Source organism: Mustela erminea, chromosome 8 (genome assembly GCF_009829155.1).
Source record: "Mustela erminea isolate mMusErm1 chromosome 8, mMusErm1.Pri, whole genome shotgun sequence".
Lineage (NCBI taxonomy): Eukaryota > Metazoa > Chordata > Mammalia > Carnivora > Mustelidae > Mustela > Mustela erminea.
The window spans coordinates 63,755,577-63,776,235 of NC_045621.1; the positions used below are offsets into that span (position 1 = coordinate 63,755,577).

The following is a 20,659-nucleotide window of genomic DNA, read 5'->3' on the forward strand; positions in this document are numbered from 1 at the left end:
CCAGAAGGTAGACTGGAGAAGCAAAAGAAAGTGGGTGTTTGACCCAATGTTGTTGAGTCACCAAACCAAGTTTTTCTCATGAGTCACTGTATCTGCTTCATTGTTAGTATCAGTGTAAATTGGGTATTTGTCACCAAGCACATCCTAACAAATGAAATTCCTTTCTTTGACAAACATCTGCTAAGAATCAACTAAATGTTGGGGTTTTGCCATCCAAGGGCAATTAAGATCTCTTTCACACCTACAAAGAAGTTACAATTGCCAAGGGCAATTAAGATCGCTTTCATACCTTCAAAGAAGTTACAACCTTCAAAGAAGCTGGTAACATGGTAAGAGTGGTCCATCACAGATGCAGACAAGTAAGGGGGTGTGACGTTTAAAGGGAACTTTAAAAATAATACAATTGACTAAGCATTAGTCTTTTTGTGATCACCCTGCACTATCAATTCTAAATAATGTCAGTGCAGTGATCAAATTCTCCTCTCTGCCAGGAAGACCACTCCTCCCACTGTCCTCAGGTCCCCAAACCTTGTATACCATAGTTGAATGACTACTGATGAATCACTAACTAAATCAACCTTGTAGCTTGAAGTTCACCCTTTACAGAATGCTGCTCTTGAATTGATGGGAACCAAAATGACAATAACGGAGTAAAGCTATCTGACTATAACAGTGTTGGCAACAGGGAGTGTTCAATTCACTACTGTATGAAGGCAATTTAGGAACTTACTGAAACTATATGAAGGTATATAATGGGATAAAGAAAATTATATCCCACAATATATTAATGCTACTGAGTGGAGAGCTGATATATACTTCCAGTTTGTCCCTACTGAGAAACTGATGACATCTCTCAGCCAGGTGTGGTTACGAAAAAGACTATCATGACTCTGAAAGACTCTAGAAGTTCCTACTAAGGTAGTTTAATCTACTGATATTCTGTGCATCTCCCATTCTGACTATAATCTGTCAATCTGTTCTTGTCCTAGTACTCTATCAGTGCTTTGTACTCTCACTTTCTGATGAATGCTTGCTCCAAGACTGCTTTAAATGAAGTCTTTTTCTATTATAGTATGACAGTTGCTTCACCATCACAGTTTGACTATTTCCTACCTAATGGATGCAGATTACACTATAATGTTGGTACAAGTAATCCAGAGTGGGAGAAGTGACACTGTTTAAATCAGTTCTCACTGAGGAGATGAGGAAGAGCTAGATGCTGACAGATGAGAAAGATTTGTATAATCAGGGGAGAAACATTGAAAGCTGAGGGAAGAGTTTAAGAAAAGATATGAGAGTATGAAGTGCATTGTACCTCCATCAAAGGACAAGTAAAGCAGCAGCATATGTGGCAGTATATGTGAGGGAAGGAAATCTGTTCTAACATTGCTGGAAGATGACCTAACATAGCAAAAAGAAGTTGCATCTAGAACATCATGCTAATTGTGTGATACTTTGATAAACATTAAGGAGGCATAAAAGAAGTGTGACCACAGAGACGATATAATTCTGTGTTTTGATTTTTAGCTCATACTATTTGAACATTCAAAAAAAATTTGAAATATATATGTAAGTTATGAATAACAATATAACTAATATCTATGAAACTATCAACCAACTTAAATAATTAAAATAATCCTAATACCATTGCATATGTACTTTGCCTTTTACTTTTACTTCCTGCTCAGAATTCTCTACTGTAATGAATTTTGTTTTATCACTTTTTGCCATTTAAAAAGGAAGAAATATTTAGCATGTTATATCCCTAAACAACACGTTGCTTGGTTCCTTGGTTTTGAGTTTTATAGAAATTGTATACTATAAATAGTCTTTATTGCTTGCTTTTTCTGTGAATATTATTTTTAAACGTACCAGTGTATAGTTGTTATTACAACTGTAGTTCACTCATTTTCATCATTTTCTAATATGCCAATGTGAATATATCATATTTTTATCCATATTTCTGCTAATGAACATTCCTAATTTTCTGATATTAAGAGCAATGCCTTCTGATGCACTAAGCAAGATTTTCTCTGGTCTACCTAGGAAAGGAATAGCTGAAATTATGTTTCTGAGGTTTGATTTTACAAAATAGTGCCAGTATTTTTTTTCTTTTTTTTTTAAGATTTTATTTATTCATTTGACAGAGAGAGAGATCACAAGTAGGCAGAGCAGCAGGCAGAGACAGAGAGGAAGCAGGCTCCCTGCTGAGCAGAGAGTCCGATGCGGGGCTCGATCCCAGGACCCTGAGATCATGACCTGAGCCGAAGGCAGAGGCTTTAACCCACTGAGCCACCCAGGTGCCCCCAGTATTTTTTTTCTAAAGCAGTTATAACAGTTTAAACACTGGTCACTACCAAACGACATCAGCAGCAGTAGCACTTAGTAGAGTCAAACTTCTTTCTGAGAAATGAGGAAATAACAAAATGTTTGACATTTAGTATTAATCTGTATTTCCCTGGTTACCAATGAAATTGAGCATGCTTAATATATTTATATAGGGTTATGTCTCTTTTAAGGCTTTTCTGTTCTTTTGCCTGTTTTTCAAATGAAATGTTTTCGTAACTATAAAACATTTTGGTTTTCTATATTTTATTTATTTTTTATTAAAGTATAGTTGACATACAATGTTGTATACACTCGTTTCATACGTACGACACAGTGACTTGACCGTCTATATGTTAAGCTATGCTCACTACAAGTGTAGCTACCATCTGTCACCATACAGCACTATTTCAACACCACTGGCTATATTCCCTGTGCTGTGCCTTTTATTTCGGTGACTTATTCATTCTATAACTGGAAGTCTGTATCTCCCACACTCCTTCACCCATTTTGTCAATCCTCCCACTCTATACACCTCTGGCAATCATCAGTTTATTCTCTGTATTTATGGGTCTGCTTCTGGCTTTTGTTTGTTTTGTTTTGTTTAAATTCCACATATAACTGAAATCATATGGTATTTGTCTTTCTCTAATTTATTGCACTTAGCATAATATCCTCTAGGTCCATTCATGTTGTTACAAATGACAAGATCTCATCCTTTTTCATAGCTAGATAATGTGTGTGTATGTGTGTGTGTGTGTGATACATCTTTTTTATCCATTCATCTGTCAGTGGATCCTTGGGTTGCTTTCATAATTTGGCTATTGTAAATAATGCTGTACTAAACACAGGGATTCATATATCTTTCTGAATAACTGTTTTTGTTTTCTTTTAAGTAAATACCCAGTTGTAGGATTACTGGATTATCTTGTTTAGTGTTAAATTTTTTAATATTTTTTTTTAAGATTTTATTTATTAGAGAGAAAGGGGGGAGAGAGCAAGCACAGGCAGACAGAATGGCAGGCAGAGGCAGAGGGAGAAGCAGGCTCTCCACCGAGCAAGGAGCCTGATGTGGGACTCGATTCCAGGACGCTGGGATCATGACCTGAGCCGAAGGCAGCTGCTTAACCAACTGAGCCACCCAGGCGTCCCAGATTTTTTAATATTTTTAATTTTTTGAGGAACCTCCACTGTTTTCTGCAGTGGCTATACAACAAGGAGCGAGAGTTCTTTTTTCTCCATATCTTTGCCAGCACTTGTGATCTCTTGTCTTGATTCTAGCCACTCTACAGGAGGGAAGTAAGATTTCATTGTGTTTTTGCTTTGTATTTCCCAAATGACTATGTTGAGCATATTTTCATGTGTCTGTTTGCCATCAGTATAACTTCTTTTGAAAAATGTCTATTTAAGTTCTCTTCCCACTTTTAATGGGATTATTTGGGGTTTTTGGTGTTGAGTTATATACATTTTTATATATTTTGGACATTACCTCAGTGCTCATCATGATAAGCACAATCCTTAATTCCCTTCACCCACTTCACCCATGCCCCCATCATTTCCCTATAGTAACCATTGGTTTGTTCTCTATAGTTAAGAGTCTGTTTCTTGGTTTGTGTGTGTATATGTACGTATATATCCACATCTTCTTTATCCATTCATTTATCAACAGACACTTAGGCTGCTTCCATTGTTTGGCTATTATAAAAAATACTGCAATAAGCATAAGGGCACCTAAATCTTTTCAAATTAGTGTTTTTGTATTCTTTGGGTAAATACTCAGTAGTATGATCACTAGATTGTAGAGTAGTTCTTTTTATTTTCTTCTTTTTAAAAAGTTTTTATTTTAACCGCATTAGTTAACATACAGTGTTATATTAATTTCAGATGTATAATATAGTGATTCAACAATTCCAAACAAAACCCGGTGCACATCATGACAAGTGTTATCATTAATCTCCATCACTTACCCCCCACCAACCTCCCCTCTAATAACCATCAGTTTGTTCCCTCTAGGTAATACTCTGTTCCTTGGTCTTTCTCCCTCTCTCTTTTTTAATTTCTCTTTTCTTATTTGTTTTCTTTTTTAAATTCCACATATGAGTGAAATCATGTGGTATTTGTCTTTCTGACTGATTTATTTCTTTAGCAATATAATATATAATTATTCGCTCTAGCTCCATCCATGTCACTGCAAATGGCAAGATTTCATTCTTTTTTATGCCTGCATAATATTCCATTGTATAAATATACCATGCCTTCTTTATCCATTCCTCTATCAATGGACACTTGGGCTGCTTCCGCTGTTCAGTTATTGTAAATAATGTTGCAGTAAACATGCAGGTTTATGTATCCCTTTTAGACTTTTTGTATTTTGGGGGTAAATACCCAGTAGTGCAATTGCTGGATCATAGGATAATTCTATTTTTAACTTTCTGAGAATTTCCAAACCATTTTCCACAGTGATTGCACCAGTTTGCATCCCCACCAACAGTGCAGGAGGTTCCCTCTTTCTCCACATCCTTGTTTCTTGTGTTTTTTATTTTAGCCATTCCAACAGGTGTGGGGTGATCTCATTGAAGTTTTAATTTACATTTCCATGATAGTAAGTGATGATAAGACTCTTTTAATGTGTCTGTTGGCTTTGAAGAAAAGTCTGTTCATGTCTTCTGCCCATTTTATTTGGGTTATTTGTTTTTTGGGTGTTGAGTTGTATAACTCTTTTATATATTTTGGAAACCAGTCCTTTATAAGATAAATCATTTGCAAATATCTTCTCCCATTCAGTAAGTTGTCTTTTAATTTTGTTGGCTGTTTCTTTTGCTATGCTTTTGTTTTAGTATAGTCCAAATAGTTTATTTTTGCTTTTGTTTCCATTGCCTCAGAAGATATATCAAGAAAAAAGTTGTTATGGCTAATGTCTAAGAGGTTACCACCTGTGCTCTCTTCTAAGATTTTTAATGGTTTCAGGTCTCATTTTTAGGTCCTCAATCCATTTTGAATTTATTTTGTGCTTGGTATAAGAAAGTCGTCCAGTTTCATTCTTTTGCATGCACCTTGTCTAGTTTTCCTAGTACCATTTTTGAAGAAACTGTCTTTTTCCCATTGCCTATTCTTGCCTCTTTTGTCAAAGATTAATTGACCATACCGTTGTGGGTTTATATCTGGATTTTCCGTTCTGCTCCATTAATCTATGTGTCCATTTCTGTGCCAGTATTGTACTGTTTTTATTATTTGAGCTTTGTAATATAACTTGAAGTCTGGAATTGTGATACCTCTGTTTTGTTTTTCTTTTTCAAGACTGCTTTGGCAATTTTATATGTTTTAAATCAGTTTTATATATTTCCTGTCAATTTTGTCTAAATTTCCAACTTATTGCCATAATTTCTCTGAATATCTTTGCATTATTTTTTAAGTCTCCAATATATCTGTAGTTATGTCCTCATTTATATTCTAAATATTTTTTTTGCATCTTCTCTTTTTCTCTTAATCAAGGTGGCCACCATTTTATCTCATTTAATGGTTTTTCAGAGGAATAACTTGGACTTTCTTGACCATCTATTTTAACCTGGTTCTTATTTTGCTTATTTTAAAAAAAAAAATCTTTGTTATCTCTATTCTTCTGTTACCTTGGAACTTATTCTGTTTTCCTAACTTCTTAATTTGATGGCTTAGCCACAGCATATAAGGATGCAGTTTTATTGAGTACCATTTCACTATAACATTGTCATTCCTTCTAAATATTTTGATTTACATTAGAAGTCTTGATTTTTGAGTTACCCACAAGTGTGTATGTGTTTAATTTTCAGCTACATGGAGACTTTCATTAATTTTTTGATTAGCCTCTAATTTATTTTCATTGTAGTTAGAAAAAATGGCCTATGTGTACTGACTTGCCAACATTGAGACTCACCTAATGGCTTAGTGTGTGAATTGTTTTTAAATGTCCCATGTTTCTTCAGGCGCCTGGGTGGCTCAGTCTGTTAAGGCCCAACTCTTGATTTTGGCTCAAGTCATGATCTCAGGATTGTGAGATCAAGCCATCTGTTGGGCTCCACACAAGCATGGAACATGCTTAAGATTCTCTCTCTCCCTTTCCCTCTACACCTCCCTGCCCTGCTCACATATTCTCATTCTCTCTCTCTCTCTCTCTCTCTCTCTTAAAATAAATAAATAAATACCCCATGTTTCTTCATCAAAATGAAATATCACTAAGTGTATACAGGGTTAAATTTTTAATCAAGATTATCACTGGGTGTTGAATAGAAGTGTTGAATCACTATATTGTGCATCTGGAACTAATATTACACTGTATATTAACTAACTGGAATTTAATAAAAACTTTTTTAAAATTTTAAATAATTATAAAAAAATTAAAAAGCTTGTAAACTGTATTGATCGTCTTTTTAGTATATTCATTATTCTTATCTGCTTTTCTATTAATAATTTAAAGAATTGCATTGAAATCATTTGTTACAGGGTACCTGGGTAGCTCAGTTGGGTAAGCATCTGCCTTTGGCTCAGTTCATGATCCCAGGGTCCTGGGATTGAGGCCCACATTGGGCTCTCAGCTCATCAGGGAGCCTCCTTCTCCCTCTCCTATTGCCTACTTGTGTTCTCTCTCTGTTAAATAAATAAGTAAAATCTTAGAATAAAAAAAAAAGAAAGAAAGAAAGAAATCTTTTGCTACAAAGATAGATTTCTCTTTGTAGTTCTAAGACTGTAGCACTAACTAGAACTGTAGTTCTAGTCTTCACACACAAGTTTACAACTATTATGATAGCTCTGTGGTGCATTGGCCCTTTTTATCATTATATGGTAACCCTTCCTATTTCCAATGGCTTTTAATCTTTAGGAATATTTTATATTCTCCAGCCTTTTCTTGGTTATTTACCTGGTCTGCCTTCTCCATCCTTTCATTTTTAATTTTTCTGTTTTCTTATGGGCATGTCCCTTATACATAGAAGGTGGCTAGTTTTGTTTTCATATTTAATCTAATAATCTCTATTTTTAATTTAAAATCATAGATCATTTACATCTATTATAGTTACTACTATGTTTGAACTTTTTTTTTTAATCACTTTACTTTACACTTTTCCTATGCCTCTTTATTCTCCTGCCTTTCCAGTCTTTATGTTTTGGATTAACAGAGTATTTTTTTCTTATTCCATTGTTTTCCATCTACTGGTTTGGTAGTTATTTTATTTATATTGTTTTAGTGGCTATCCAAAATATTTTACCATCCATACTTAATAAAATCTAATGTTAATCAGTATGTTAAACCATAATGATGCTTATGGTTATTTATATAAAGTGTTTATTTAGATTTATCTGCTTATTAAATAGTCTGTTCTCACCATTGCTCCTTGCGTTTCTGTCTCTTTGAAATCATTTGCCATCTTCTAAGAAGTATAAAACTTCAATATTCCCCTCATCATCACCTATTATTAGAAACTTTGTTTTGTTGTTTGTTTTTTAATGTAAATGTAACTATTTTATCCTCATTCTTAAAGGGTAGTTTTCATGCTTATATTGAAAATTATTTTTCTCAGCATTTTGAAGATTTTATTCTGTTGACCTATGGGTTCCATTATTGTTGGGAATCTTACTGTTAACATTTATTCTTTATAGTTGTTCTGTCTTTTCCTTCTAGCTATGTTAAAGACCTTTTCTTTATCTTTGATATTCTGCAGTTTCACTGGATCAGTCTAAGTGTATATTTATTAAATTTATTCTGTTGGCATATTCCATGTTTCCTTTATATGTACAGTCGTGTTTTTCATCAGTTCTGAAAATTTTTCAACCAAATATTGAATTTAATTATTATATCATCTTCATTATCTCTAGTCTAACTGAACTACAATTGTATATGTATATGACTAATATTCTAATGTTATTCTCTATGTCTTTAATTCTCTCTAATAATTTCCATCTTCTTGTGTATATACACACAAGAAGATGGAAATTTTACATATATATGTATATATATACCAGATCTAAGTCTTCATCTGCATTTCATGTGCTGAGTCTCATAAACTGTTTACAGATGGAAATGGAGAAGCAAAGGATAATTCAAGAAGTGTAGAGTCATTTCAAAGATACAGGAGACAGATTAGTTTTTTCCTGAGTAACTTAACAATCATTATTATTATTATTCTGTTTGCTTTAGAATTTCTATAAAACTCATGCTGTACAATTACCTGAATTTTTCACTTGAGAGGAAATTCTAACTCTTATCTTTCCAATTGCTTCATTAATTTTTCTTTTTAAAAGATAAATAAAATGACATCTTTATAAAGTATCAAAATTTAGTTAAGAAATGTAAAGTAATACTCAGCCATAAAAAAGAATGAAATCTTGCCATTTGCAGTGATGTAGATATGAATGGAGCTAGAGTCTATTATGCTAAGTAAAACAAGTCAGTCAGAGAAAGGCAAATACCATATGATTTCACTCATATGTGGAATTTAAGAAACAAAACAGAAGAACATAGGAGAAGGGGAGGAAAAATAAAATAAGATGATTAAAAATAAATAAAACAGAGGGAGGCAAATCATAAGAGACTCAACTATAGGAGACAAACTGAGGATTGCTGGGGGCAGTGGGAGGAAGGGGTAATTGGGTGATAGGGATTAAGGAGGGCTGATAGAATGAGCACTGGGCATTGTATACAACTGAAGAATACTAAATTCTACCTCTCAAACTAATAATACAATATATGTTAATTAAATTAAATTTAAATTAAAAAAATTTTTTAAGAAAACCTAGGAGTCAGCACAGTAACACACTCGAAAACCCATTGCATTGATTTCTTTTATGTAGGTTCATCTCTCAAGCCCTCTCCTGACTTTTACCCACATCTGTAAGAGGGTATGCATGAGCTAACACAAGGCCAACACCATGTTCTACAAGTGTATGACTTACTGTTTTCCAAAAAGATCATAAAGTCATGTGTTCAACAAATACAGCTGAATTCTCTTGCTATCAAGCAAATTCATCTCTTACTGATTTTCTTCACAAATATAAGACTGCAGAACTCCTTTTCCACCATTCTTACCAATGACAAATTGACCACTCACTTCAGTTAATAACTATTGGGTAAATAGCCCTGACACACCTGTTTGTCAAAATTAGTATTCCTTATTACAAACTAGCTTAAGATACAAAGCTACAATTATGAAAATCATTTTAAAATTTTAACACATTACATTTAATGGCCCTTAAATCTGTTGTGTCTTTTAAGTCCCTCTTCTCCACAGATGGTAAATCAATCTCTTTTTATTTCACAGAAAATTGGATTAATACATACAATTTAATTTCGGAAGTGTATTAAAAATACATGCATTCTAGTAATATAGTATAGTTAACATTCATATTAAAGAGATACTTCTTTCATTCCCTGTTAACAGTACTTCTCCTCTCCTGCCTTTCTCTCTCCCTGCTTTCCTTTCTTCCCCCTCCTCCTCCTCCTACCAAATCCAAAACTTATTTGGACCCACTGTGTTGACATTTTTCCCTTTTTAATGAGTTCAGCATTTGCCAATGTCAGCATTTGGGACTTACATAGAATTTAATTTCTTGATTTTTCATGGTGATAAAGGGGACTGCATTGTGGGAGTGGAAGTCCTCTGCACTGTTAGAGCTGGCAGCCAATATGATAGGGCTGGAAGGTTTTCTGACCCCTTGATGCTATCTCTGAAGACTTAAGTTCTACCATTAGCAATTTCATCCTTTGGGTTAGGGCATTACCCCTTATCAAAATGCAAATCCCTCTGGACCAGAAAAATGCCTTAAGCTGCTATCATTCATTAACATCATATGACTAATTCATATATTGGAAACTTTCCAGCAGAACAAGACTAAGAACGTATTTTGTAAGGAGAGTCTAGAGAGATTCAGTTTGAGATTTGGGACTAAATGAGGTCATAGAACATCCAAAGAGCAGTAGAAGGCCATTGCAAGCAGAGAAAGAATACCTAAAGGTTGAAGAAGCTTAAGAGAAATTCAGCTAATTCCCACTTTGCCCATCCTTATTACCAAGTATAATTTTTGTTTTTAAATAAAGAAAAAAACATCCACATGAACACCCTATGAGCCTAGACCAGGAACCTATAATTTCATCTGGGATCACATTAGGGAAGTATAATGGAAGTGGGAAGCACCAACAGAAATTGACCTGTAGATAATCAAAAGCGTGAAAGAGTATGGGTGGAAGGGGGGTGGTGGTGGATATTATTTGTTGCCTCTACAGGATTTTAGAACACATATGTAATTCTGATAATGACTATTAAAACTAGGCACAAAAACTAATCAAAATCTCATTTCAATCTAAGAGTTAAATATTCATTTTACCAAACTAGAACTGGATATGTTTGCATATGCTTTCATTTTCTCATCTTACATTTAGTAGGCATTTCTAGTGTCCTTATTTATACAAGTTTCATTGTTTATGTTCTGGGGAATACAGTGAGTAAGAAAAACAAATGAGCTGTCCTCAGTAAGCTACCAAAGTACTGCAAGAAAGAAATAAAACAATAAATATAACATAAGGTAAGCAGTGATATGAGCTCTTTGGAAAGTACAGATGAAGCACAATGTGGTATATGCAGAGTTAAATAACGCTAAACACTTTAGTGATAAATAACCTGTTCACCTATTGCTATAAAGGTGGGCAGTTGGAAGTGACATTTTTCATGCATATCACCTAAGAAAAGCCATCGGTTATCCACTAAGATGGGAGTTAACTAGAAAATTCTGGGTTTTTATCATTGAAAAAAGAATTTTTGCGCTTGCCTTTGCTAAAAATTTTCAAAGATCAGCAAGGCTTTAAGGAAGAAAACAGAAATTAAAATATCCGTTGAAGTTTTTCCTGAGATTATTCCTTTCAGGCCAGGTTCCCTCCTTGTTGTGGTTGACCAGGATGGTGGGGGTCAGGGGGTGTCAAAATGTTAGATGTTAGAGCAGGGACTTTTGAGCTTAGAAGGTACCAAGGCTAAGGGAAGGTTCAAAGTGAACCACTGTGTGGAAGTGTATGATCCAGAATTTCCAAAAAAGAAACCTAATGGACAACAAATTAAAAGGAGCCAGAGGCAGTATTGAAGTCAGTATGAAGCCTGAATTCTGTAATAGGCTAGTCACATTGAACCCTACAGTAAATATTAGTGTTTGTGACTTATTTATGGAGCATATGGGAGAAAGTTTTGAGGTCAAACTTACTGGGCCAGAGGTTGAGTGGCTATTGGCAACCAAAGCCTGTCTTCCTTGGACAGGTCACTCTCTACCTTTGTGTTTTCACACTGCTTAACAGTAAGTGCTGAGAATTATTCTTGCAGTCATGTAGGCCACATGCATTTATTAAGTAGAAACTGTGTTCCAGACTCCATGCTGAGTGTACATGGAGAGTCAAGTGGAAGTAGGTGGTGCTCCAGAGCCTGAAGTCCAAAGAACATGAATAAAACACTGGTGAGCCAGACAGAGCAAAACTGTAAGGCTGGCCAGGGCCTGGCCTTGGAAGACCAGCTTCAACTTCTAAATAGTCATGATTAAGCTTCCCACAGAACTCATAAAAGTCCTTAGGTTCACAACTGTTTTCATAAACGGATGTATTGCAAGAAGTGAATTTTGGAACACATGCCTTTAAAGAAGTCATGAGCAGAAAACAAATGGGCTCTTTTCAGGTAATGCTCAGGATACTTGTGGATTGTCATATCTGTTCTCTTGCACCTACATATGCCATCCACCTGCCCATCTGTTCCTTTCATTCAAGGTCTGGGAATCCTACACCATGGGCAGGATTTTCACTTCTCAATATAGAACCATGTACCTTACCTCATGGTCCAACTGACTTCCTGAGAATAAATCATTGTCCTTGTATTTTGTAAAAGACAACATTGACGTTGTTGTAAACATGTGTGAGCCTGCGTTCGTTCAACAAACTATATGTTTTCATTGCAAATAAGTGTCCTAAGATTATAGATTATGATGCCCTGAAAGACCAACTTTTAATAAATTATTGATCACAGCTTGAGCTGCCCTGTGTCCAGACTAAATGCAGTGTGACTTATCCTATGGTAAGTAACTCCTCTTCATTCGCAGTCTTGAAGTTGTTTTAAATGCCTTAAACCAAGTTTCTCCAACAGCAGTGTCAGGATTGTGACATTTTATGCTAGTTTTACAGCAAAAAGGGTTTTTAGCAATGTGTTGAAAGGCAACGTGAGTTCACTCTGAGTCTTTGATTATGTTTAATAGCTTTGCTGTCAGACGGTGAGTCATGATCTTTCTCTTTTACTTTACAGTTTGTATTTACACCTCTTTGCATTTGGTAAAAGCAATGTAACGGGCTTTGCCCATTGACATGACGACTTCTTTATTTTAATCAGTGCAGAGGAAAAAAAAAAACTTAGCACAATAGAGTGTAAAACTCTTCTTTTCCTTCAGCCATTTTAAATTTTAGTAGTCATATGTATAACCTTGCAGAAAGACTACTTTGTGAAACAAAATGTCAGCATATCTAGTCATTTGATTTACATGAGAAATTTTGCTTTCTTTCGATCAGATTCAATTTAGCAGATGAGCTTAAGGAAGAAGAAATGTTTATCTTGTCTATTTGCAAGCCTTGGTGATGTAATCATTTATAAGCATGCCTTTGTAATATTTTATTTAATGGTCGAAAATCAATGCTAATTCTCTCTCTAAAACAGTGAGGCTGAATTTGTCTAGCAGCGGGGTGTGGTCAGAGGAAATGTACTGCAAAAAGAGCAGCAGCTAAGGAATGGGACTAGTATTTTCTGAATTCCTAATGGACTGCAATAACTGTTAATAATTTATCTCAAGTTTGCCTCTCTCTAGGCAACATTTTTTCAAAGTAATTTCTTCTAGAAGTGTTTGAGCTAAGACTTATGGGTTTGGTTTGGTTTGGTTTGGTTTCCTCTACATATACTAATGCCTTTAGTCAGATGTCACTAATTTGAAAATAGGTTACATCCCTTTTGTTGAAAATAATTTGTAGTTCAACCAGGTTGGTACCTGAGAAACAGTACTTGCCCTTCAGGTAGGATTCTATTTAGGATTCAAGCAGAGAGATGACGTAATTGATGAACATAAGGTGGAAGTTGGCAAACTTTTTTAAATAAAGGGTCAGATAGTAAATCTTTTTGGCTTTTTGAGCCATTCGGTCTCTGTCATATCTGCTCAACTCTGTTGTAGTAGCAGGAAAACAGGTAGAGATATCATGTAATAAGCAACGATCATGGTTGTGTTCAAATAAAAGTTTATTTACAAAAACAAAGAATGGGGACATTCCAAAGTTGGTTAAGTGTCTGACTCTTGGTTTCAGCTTAGGTTGTAATCTCAGTGTCCTGAGATCAAGCCCCATGTTGGGATTGGCACTCAGCTTGGAGTCAGCTTGGGATTTTGTCTCCCTCTCCCTCAGCCCCTCCTGCTTATGCTCTCTCTGTCTCTTTGGCTCTAAAATAAATAAATAAATCTTTATAAATAAATAAATAAATAAATAAATAACAAGGAGAAGGACAGATTTGGTCTATGTGCCATAATTTGTTAATGCTTGATATAAGGTACCAGCCCCCTGCGGATAGTGTTTTGGCACCTGACTTCAGAGTGACCACTGACCGCAAAAATCTGCACTGCTTGTCCATCCAGAGAAAGTGTTGGAATTCCTTTGGATACTAATGAGTCATTTCAAAGGTGTCTTTACACTGGCAAGCCCTTAGTCAAACTTGTGGGGCTCTAGGCAGAGTGCTTGAATGAAGGGCAAGAGAGGACCATCTGAGACCTGAGTGGAGGTACCAGACAGTCAAACCCACCCAGTATGTTTTCCCAGGTATTAATAATACGGGGAAGGGTGTGCTGAGGTGGGAGTAGAGGAGGGAAGCTGGCCAGGGGAAAAGTTCAGACTAAATACCATTCTTAACAATGTGTCCATTCCAAATAAAAATCCTTCCAAGAGCTTAAAAAGCAGGAGTCCTCAATATAATGGTGCTCCTACCTAGTAGACCACAGTAGTCAGTTCAGAGAGAAGAGCCAATCCCAGTAGGGATATTGGACTGTTTGGCAGGCACCACTTTGGACTGATAAAAGATACCTGTATTGTGGGAGGGGAGCTGTTGGGATAGGCGATGGAGGTGAAAGCAAGGGAAGAAGCAAGAAATGTTTGATGAGATATTCAGAAAAGTAGAAACTTGTGTGATTGAGCAGCTGATTTAGTCACCCAGGTTTTCCCCAGCAACTTAATTCCTGGAATATTTTGCAAGATTTAATTAAGACACCATGGGAATGTGAGACCAAGTTTCTGATCTACAGATCAGGTAGATGTCTGCAAACAGCACAGCAGAGGCCAGAGAAGGCTATTGTCAAGACCCAGGAACTAGACAGCTGCTGACTGGATTAGGGCCATAGGCATTATGCTTACATTGGACAAAAGCTACAGAGTCCAAAAATGGACGCTTTCTTTATGAAGTCTGTTTTCTACCTCCGCAGGAAAATCAGACACTGTGCCTAACGTTGCATTGTTCCATGAGAGTCTTAGTTACTGAAAGTCATATTGTCTACCTTTTTTTTTTTGACATATAAAGAACTTTTACATTGTAAAAAGATTTTAAAAGATGCAGTGAGGATTTTACTTGAAAATGGAAGCATTTTCAAGATGAACAGTGGAAACAAAGAATGGCATAATAGGTATTATGTTCGGTAGACCTTTCAAGTTAAGATGAGTTATTATATTGTAGAAATTTTTTAAAATAAAGGGAGCAATACTTTTAACCTTTATGTGTATATTTAAACACTCATAAAACATTTCTACTTTTTATGACAAGAATTTCAATGTACTTACAGATGAAAGCGAAGAAGAATGCTTGATATTAATCGTGTAAAGGCAATGTAAATGTAAAGCATATCGCTTTTATAGTCATGAGGAGACGCATGTGATTTTGTATACCTTTTGTGTAGCTTTATTTCCAGAAAAAGATAGTCTGTTTGTTCTTTAATAAACTGTAGGCTTTGTCATTGACGGAGAATAATAGCTACCTTTTAGTTTCTCAGTTAGTGTCTTCTTCTCTAGATCAGGTTTGCCTGAGAGGGAAGTACATTTCAGTTCTAAGAAATTAACATCTCATGCTGTGAAGTGTGTAAGCCTGACGATTCACAGATCTGTACGCCTGGAGCAAATAATACATGATATGTTAATAAAAATAATTTTATGGGCCCAGCACGCTTCCGAAAAATAATTTTAAAAAAGAAAGAAATTAACATCTCTTGAACAAAACTCTAAAAACAAAACAAAACAAACCATCAAACAAAAAACAACTCCAGTTGAGAACTTCACAATAATCGGAAACAATAAGACTGACACCTTAGTCACATGGCTTTTCAGCAACCACATCTGGGAAGCCACTGTTTGACAGTAGAGTTGCTGAATTTTAGATGAACAGACCTGAGATGTTTTCTCAGTGACCCAGAAGAGATGAGACAGCTAAATGCAAGCTGCACCAACTGTATTTAGCACTCTCCACTCCCAGGATTAATCCACATGTGAAGAGTGGGATCTGGAGCAGTGTTAGAGTATCTACCTTCCTAGGCACCCAAGGCTGATTCTGGAAAAGAACCATATGCCAGGTGGCCTACCAGCATTGATGAAGATCCTACTGCAGACGGAACCTTGGAGAGAGGGGGGCCATTTCATGGAAACTGAGAGCCAAAAATCTAACTAGACACCTGAGTTTGAAACTAGAGTGTGAACTAGCACTCATTTGTATAAAGAAAAAACAAAAAAATAGGAAAGCTAAGGTAATAGCAAAGGCCATTCACACATGTCCGGACTAGAGGAATACCCAGAGTCACAGCCCTCTACAGAAACTGCTTGCGAGTCCCGAGTCCCTCATGGGGACTTTTGGTCTAAAACCATGCATGGTTAGGAGAATCACTGACCAGCAGGTGGAACCCTACCATGTGACCTGCTGAGAAGTAAAATCTGTGCCTAGCTTCAAGGTTCCTGGTCCCTAAGGCACTTGTTTAACCTTCCATTTTCTATGTAGAGTGGAGTTCAGACACTGAAAAAGCCTTCGTGAAGCATTTTTTTTTAATCATTTATTTGACAGACAGATTACAAGTAGGCAGAGAGGCAGGCAGACAGAGAGGAGGAAGCAGGCTCCCCGCTGATCAGAGAGCCCGATGTGGGGCTCGATCCCAGGGTGCTGAGATCATGACCTGAGCCGACGGCAGAGGCTTTAACCCACTGAGCCACCCAGGCCCCCCCATGAAGCCTTTTTTCATTTCGAGGAGTGCCTGTGTCTCCACTGAGCTAGCCTTCAGAGAAGTTCTGAAATGCACTCTGTCCCCAGTCTCCACATTTCTCCTCCCGCCTTTGCCAGGAAAATATAGGAGAAATTCATTTATCAGGTGGTTAATCCTGATGCCAAACAACTCACTTGGTAATTGGTTTAATAGCAATAAATTAGCTTATCAATGATTTTGGAAGAGTTATAGCTTTCTAGTCTAGACATTCTTCACTCAAACTGCTTCCCCACAGACCAATTTGGGGGCTCTTAGAGAAGATGAACTCTTCTGGTTGCTAATCGGAGGGGGTACCCATCTGATTGCATTTTATTTAGCCTCTCTGTTCAGCTTCTGCTGTGATAAACTGGGTTTAGGCTAGTTTTGTGCCTGCTCTACACAATAGGGATAATGGAACTAAAATGAATACTTCAGAACAAAAGCAATAAAGTATCATTATGGCTAAAGAAGGAATGATTTGTTTTGAATGCCAATTGCTTAGAGGCAAGGATTTTGTAAAAATCAAATAATAAATGGTTACTGTATTGGCAGTGTAAATATTCCCCTATTGATCTTCTATGGAAATCAGATTTCAGACAGAAAAATGCCCAATATACCTAAGAATAGATTCTAGAGCAAGTATCTATATGAAATGTTATCAAGTTCCTAACTTGCTTACATTACATTTTCAGAAGCACCCGGATACTTAGATTTATAACTTTTCCATCATCACTTAGATTCCTACATTCTATAGATGAATAAAATTGAAGAGCCAAAGTTTCGTGAGCCATCGTAATGAGAACAAGGTTGTAATGCAGCAGTTCTCCTAAGTCTGCACTGGACTCACCTAGAGAATATATTTAAAAGACCGACTCCCAGTACGTAGTCTCCAGAAACTTTTGAGCTGGAAGAGCTAAGAAGGCCTATGAACCAGGATTTACACTAAATATCCAACGTATTCCTATGCTTGTGGCCCTGACTGTATTTGGGGGAAAACTGTAATAGAGTTCATCTTGCTTTTGAATTAGATTTCACAGGACACATATAAGAAGGAGGACAGAAAGTTAAGAGGCTTAAAATAGCTGAAATCAGAGCGGAGATCAAGTCTCCGATCCAGAGTAGAGTGCCAAAAGGGAGGGAAAGGATAAAAAGGAATATATATAGCCGGGCCACTCACCTTGCTCCCCTTTACCTGACCCACACCAAGTCCACATCTTACAAGACAACCCAGAGCTAATCCCCCCCAGTCTTTAATGCACCCACTGAGTTGAACACCCCCAGCATCTCAGGAATAAAGGCACGATTTAGCAAGCAACACTTTAGTTACAAAGACTAGGGCTACTCATCACAAAAAAAAAAAGAAAACAAGTAAAAGGTAAAAACGTCAATCACACAAATGTACTGTCTGCCCTACTAATGATTTTAAAACATCTGGATAGCCTCCTTAGTCTACAGCTCATCCAGATGTTTCAGCTTTGTGAACAGAGCCATGCACTGCATTCAAGCCTTCTGCTTCGATGTGCATTTCCATGCATGAGCAGTCAATGTCCGATGAGTGTGTTGAGTGTGCCGTGGGGTGGAGGCAGGCACAGACAGTCCCCACTTTCAAGTAGATTTTTTTCCAAAGGCTGGTTTGTAACTTAGGTGTTCAACATTCGAGGCAGAATTTTCTCTAGAAACCATGGTACATGCATTGGTTAACTGCTTAAGCCAGTCCACAGAAGGCTTTTTAATCCATGGCATAGTGAAAAGCAGGGTCTGGATTAAATCACCTAACTGAATTGCCAAGAGAGGATGCCCACCCCACCCACCCCTCCGAAGCTCTCTAGAAGAGGAGGAAGAGAGGATGGATTTCCCTCTTTCCTACATTCAGGAATGACGCAGTGCTACAAAGTTTATACCTCCCTCCCTCCCCCTCAGCTAAAACTCACATTCCTCAACTCAATTTTTCTGAACTAATGAAAAGAAATTTGGACAAATTTGATTAAGTAGATACATGACCTATAACCCCCTAGCTTTCCAAGAGATAGTTGCCTTTTAAAAGACGCTGTATAAGTTTTTTAAAAATAAAGTGCTAATTGGTAGAAATGGCAATCAGTGTAGCATAGTATTAGAACTACATGAACATAAGAGAAATATTCAGATTCTTTCAGGGAAAGGAAACTCTAGGCAGCCTGGACTTGCCTAGGAATTTTCTTTTAGTCTGTCTCCCAGAAGGGTTCCCACATTTATATCAACAATTTTCACTTCTCTACCACCAAATATTCAAATTTTCTAAAGGTTACACATTATGTTTTGAAGCAGCCAAGTAGAGGCAATTAGGCCATCAGTGGGTGTGGTGGGCAGGGGTTGGGGAGAGGCAAAAGGGACAAGCCTTTGAACATATGGGTCATTTCCCGAGGTGAGTTCTGCCACTATGGAAAAATGTATTGGTCTATGTGGACAAATACCCATGCTGATTGTATTTAAATATACTGAGTGCTGAGGCAAATCCCGTTAATTAACACAGACCAACACTTCTCAGCGATATGTTACGATCAGTGCCGTTCTATTATGATATTCATCTCTAATTAATTTGGCTCGGCAGGCTCAAACTGCAGACTGTGTCTACTCGGGATGGAATTTGAAATATGCTTTGCTTTGCTCGTGGACTGAACTAGTACCGGGCTAAGCTCTGGGAGGCAAAAGAAGTCATTTCACATCACTGCTCTCTGTCAATGAGTTTCAACCAGAGAACCTCAGCAGAGGTTGGGGTTGGGGGGGGGGGGGGGGACCAAAAACAAAAAACCATAATCACTGCAGAAGAATTCCAGAGGTGGAAAGAGAAAGAAATTATGTAGCTATCCAAGAGAATCTTGGGTCCTGAGTAGAAATCAGCCAGAAGAACCAGCCTGTTTACTGGGGCTTACTTCAGGAGGCAGACAAGGGTTTCACTCCTTTCTCTCTGGAAGGGAGTGAAATACTCTTTTGAATGCCAGAAAGCAGTGTACTGAAGCCATAAATAGAGCAACGGCTCAAGTCCAAATGAGTAGGTTCAAATCCCATCAGTCCCTCCCTTATCAACCATGTTGTTTGGGACAAGTAACTTATTTTCTCAAGTAACCCTCTTATCAACTGTAATATGGGACTAATAATAGTTATTATGACCCACTACCTCAGAAGAAGTGGTAAAGAAGAAGACATACCTTCAAGGGGCCTGGCTCTCCATGAGCATTCACAAAGTGTAAGCTGTTATTAGGCTGAAGGACATAATTTGCTTTTGTGGCCGTTTAGTTCAGGGTAATAATGGGCTGTGTGTAATAGCATCTAGTCTACCTATCCAGACAGAATCACTGCACTATAAGCCAGCTCTGCAAGCCTATGACCCTAGAAGTCTAGAGGAGCAAGATAGTCTGCTGCTCAAAGCTGTCTTTTGTTGACCTGCATTGTATCGGTAGCTTGATCGTGGGCTGGAAATGAATGACCAGTTAAGTTTCTGGAAGGATGTGGCCTTCTCCATCATAGTTTTGGGACTGGACTCACCACAGTCTGAAAAAGAAGGAAGGACCCCTTCTTATCCAGGTCTTGTATACAAAGGGCAGCCTGTGGTTGATTTGACTTGATGTCCTGTTTTCTTTGTAATGAAGGACCAGGTGTAGCGCTGGGACGTCGCACATGCACATTAGAAAGCCAGCTCGTAATTCAGATGAAGGAGAGGAGTGAATTCCCCAGCTCAGGACTGCGGGTGTCGGCGCAGCGCCTCTCGTCATTATGTGGTGCTGTAACTCATTTGCTAGTTGTCCCGCACTCTAATGAGCACCCGACTCACTCAAAATATACTAAGAGAAAGTTTTTATTAAACATGATATTAAGAAAAAGCTTAGGTTCTCTTTTAGCACTGCAGGCAATTACTGAAATATGTGAATTCAAGTGGGAACGGAATTATCATAGGTTTCTGCTTTTTCAGTCTTCCCAGTTTCCACCCTTTCTCTTCCTCTCCTTTCCCTCCATCCCCAGCCTGGTCAGATAGGCCTGTAGTGAGAACATGCAACAGTGTCCCAGGAGGCCCTTT

The 20,659-nt window shown here is 37.2% G+C and overlaps 1 protein-coding gene across 2 annotated transcripts in view; it reads left to right on the forward strand.

Annotated features, from left to right (window-relative positions):
- B3GALT1 (beta-1,3-galactosyltransferase 1) overlaps positions 1-20,659 on the forward strand; it is a 523,605-nt gene that overhangs the window by 411,848 nt on the left and 91,098 nt on the right. Inside the window, exon 1 of one of the 2 annotated variants that reach the window (XM_032355848.1) lies at positions 12,238-12,392. The exons of the other annotated variant lie outside the window; for it this stretch is intronic. The gene's annotated coding sequence lies outside the window, so the exon portion shown is untranslated. Of the gene's footprint in view, positions 1-12,237; positions 12,393-20,659 lie in introns of those variants that run through there. 2 annotated transcript variants of the gene reach the window in all.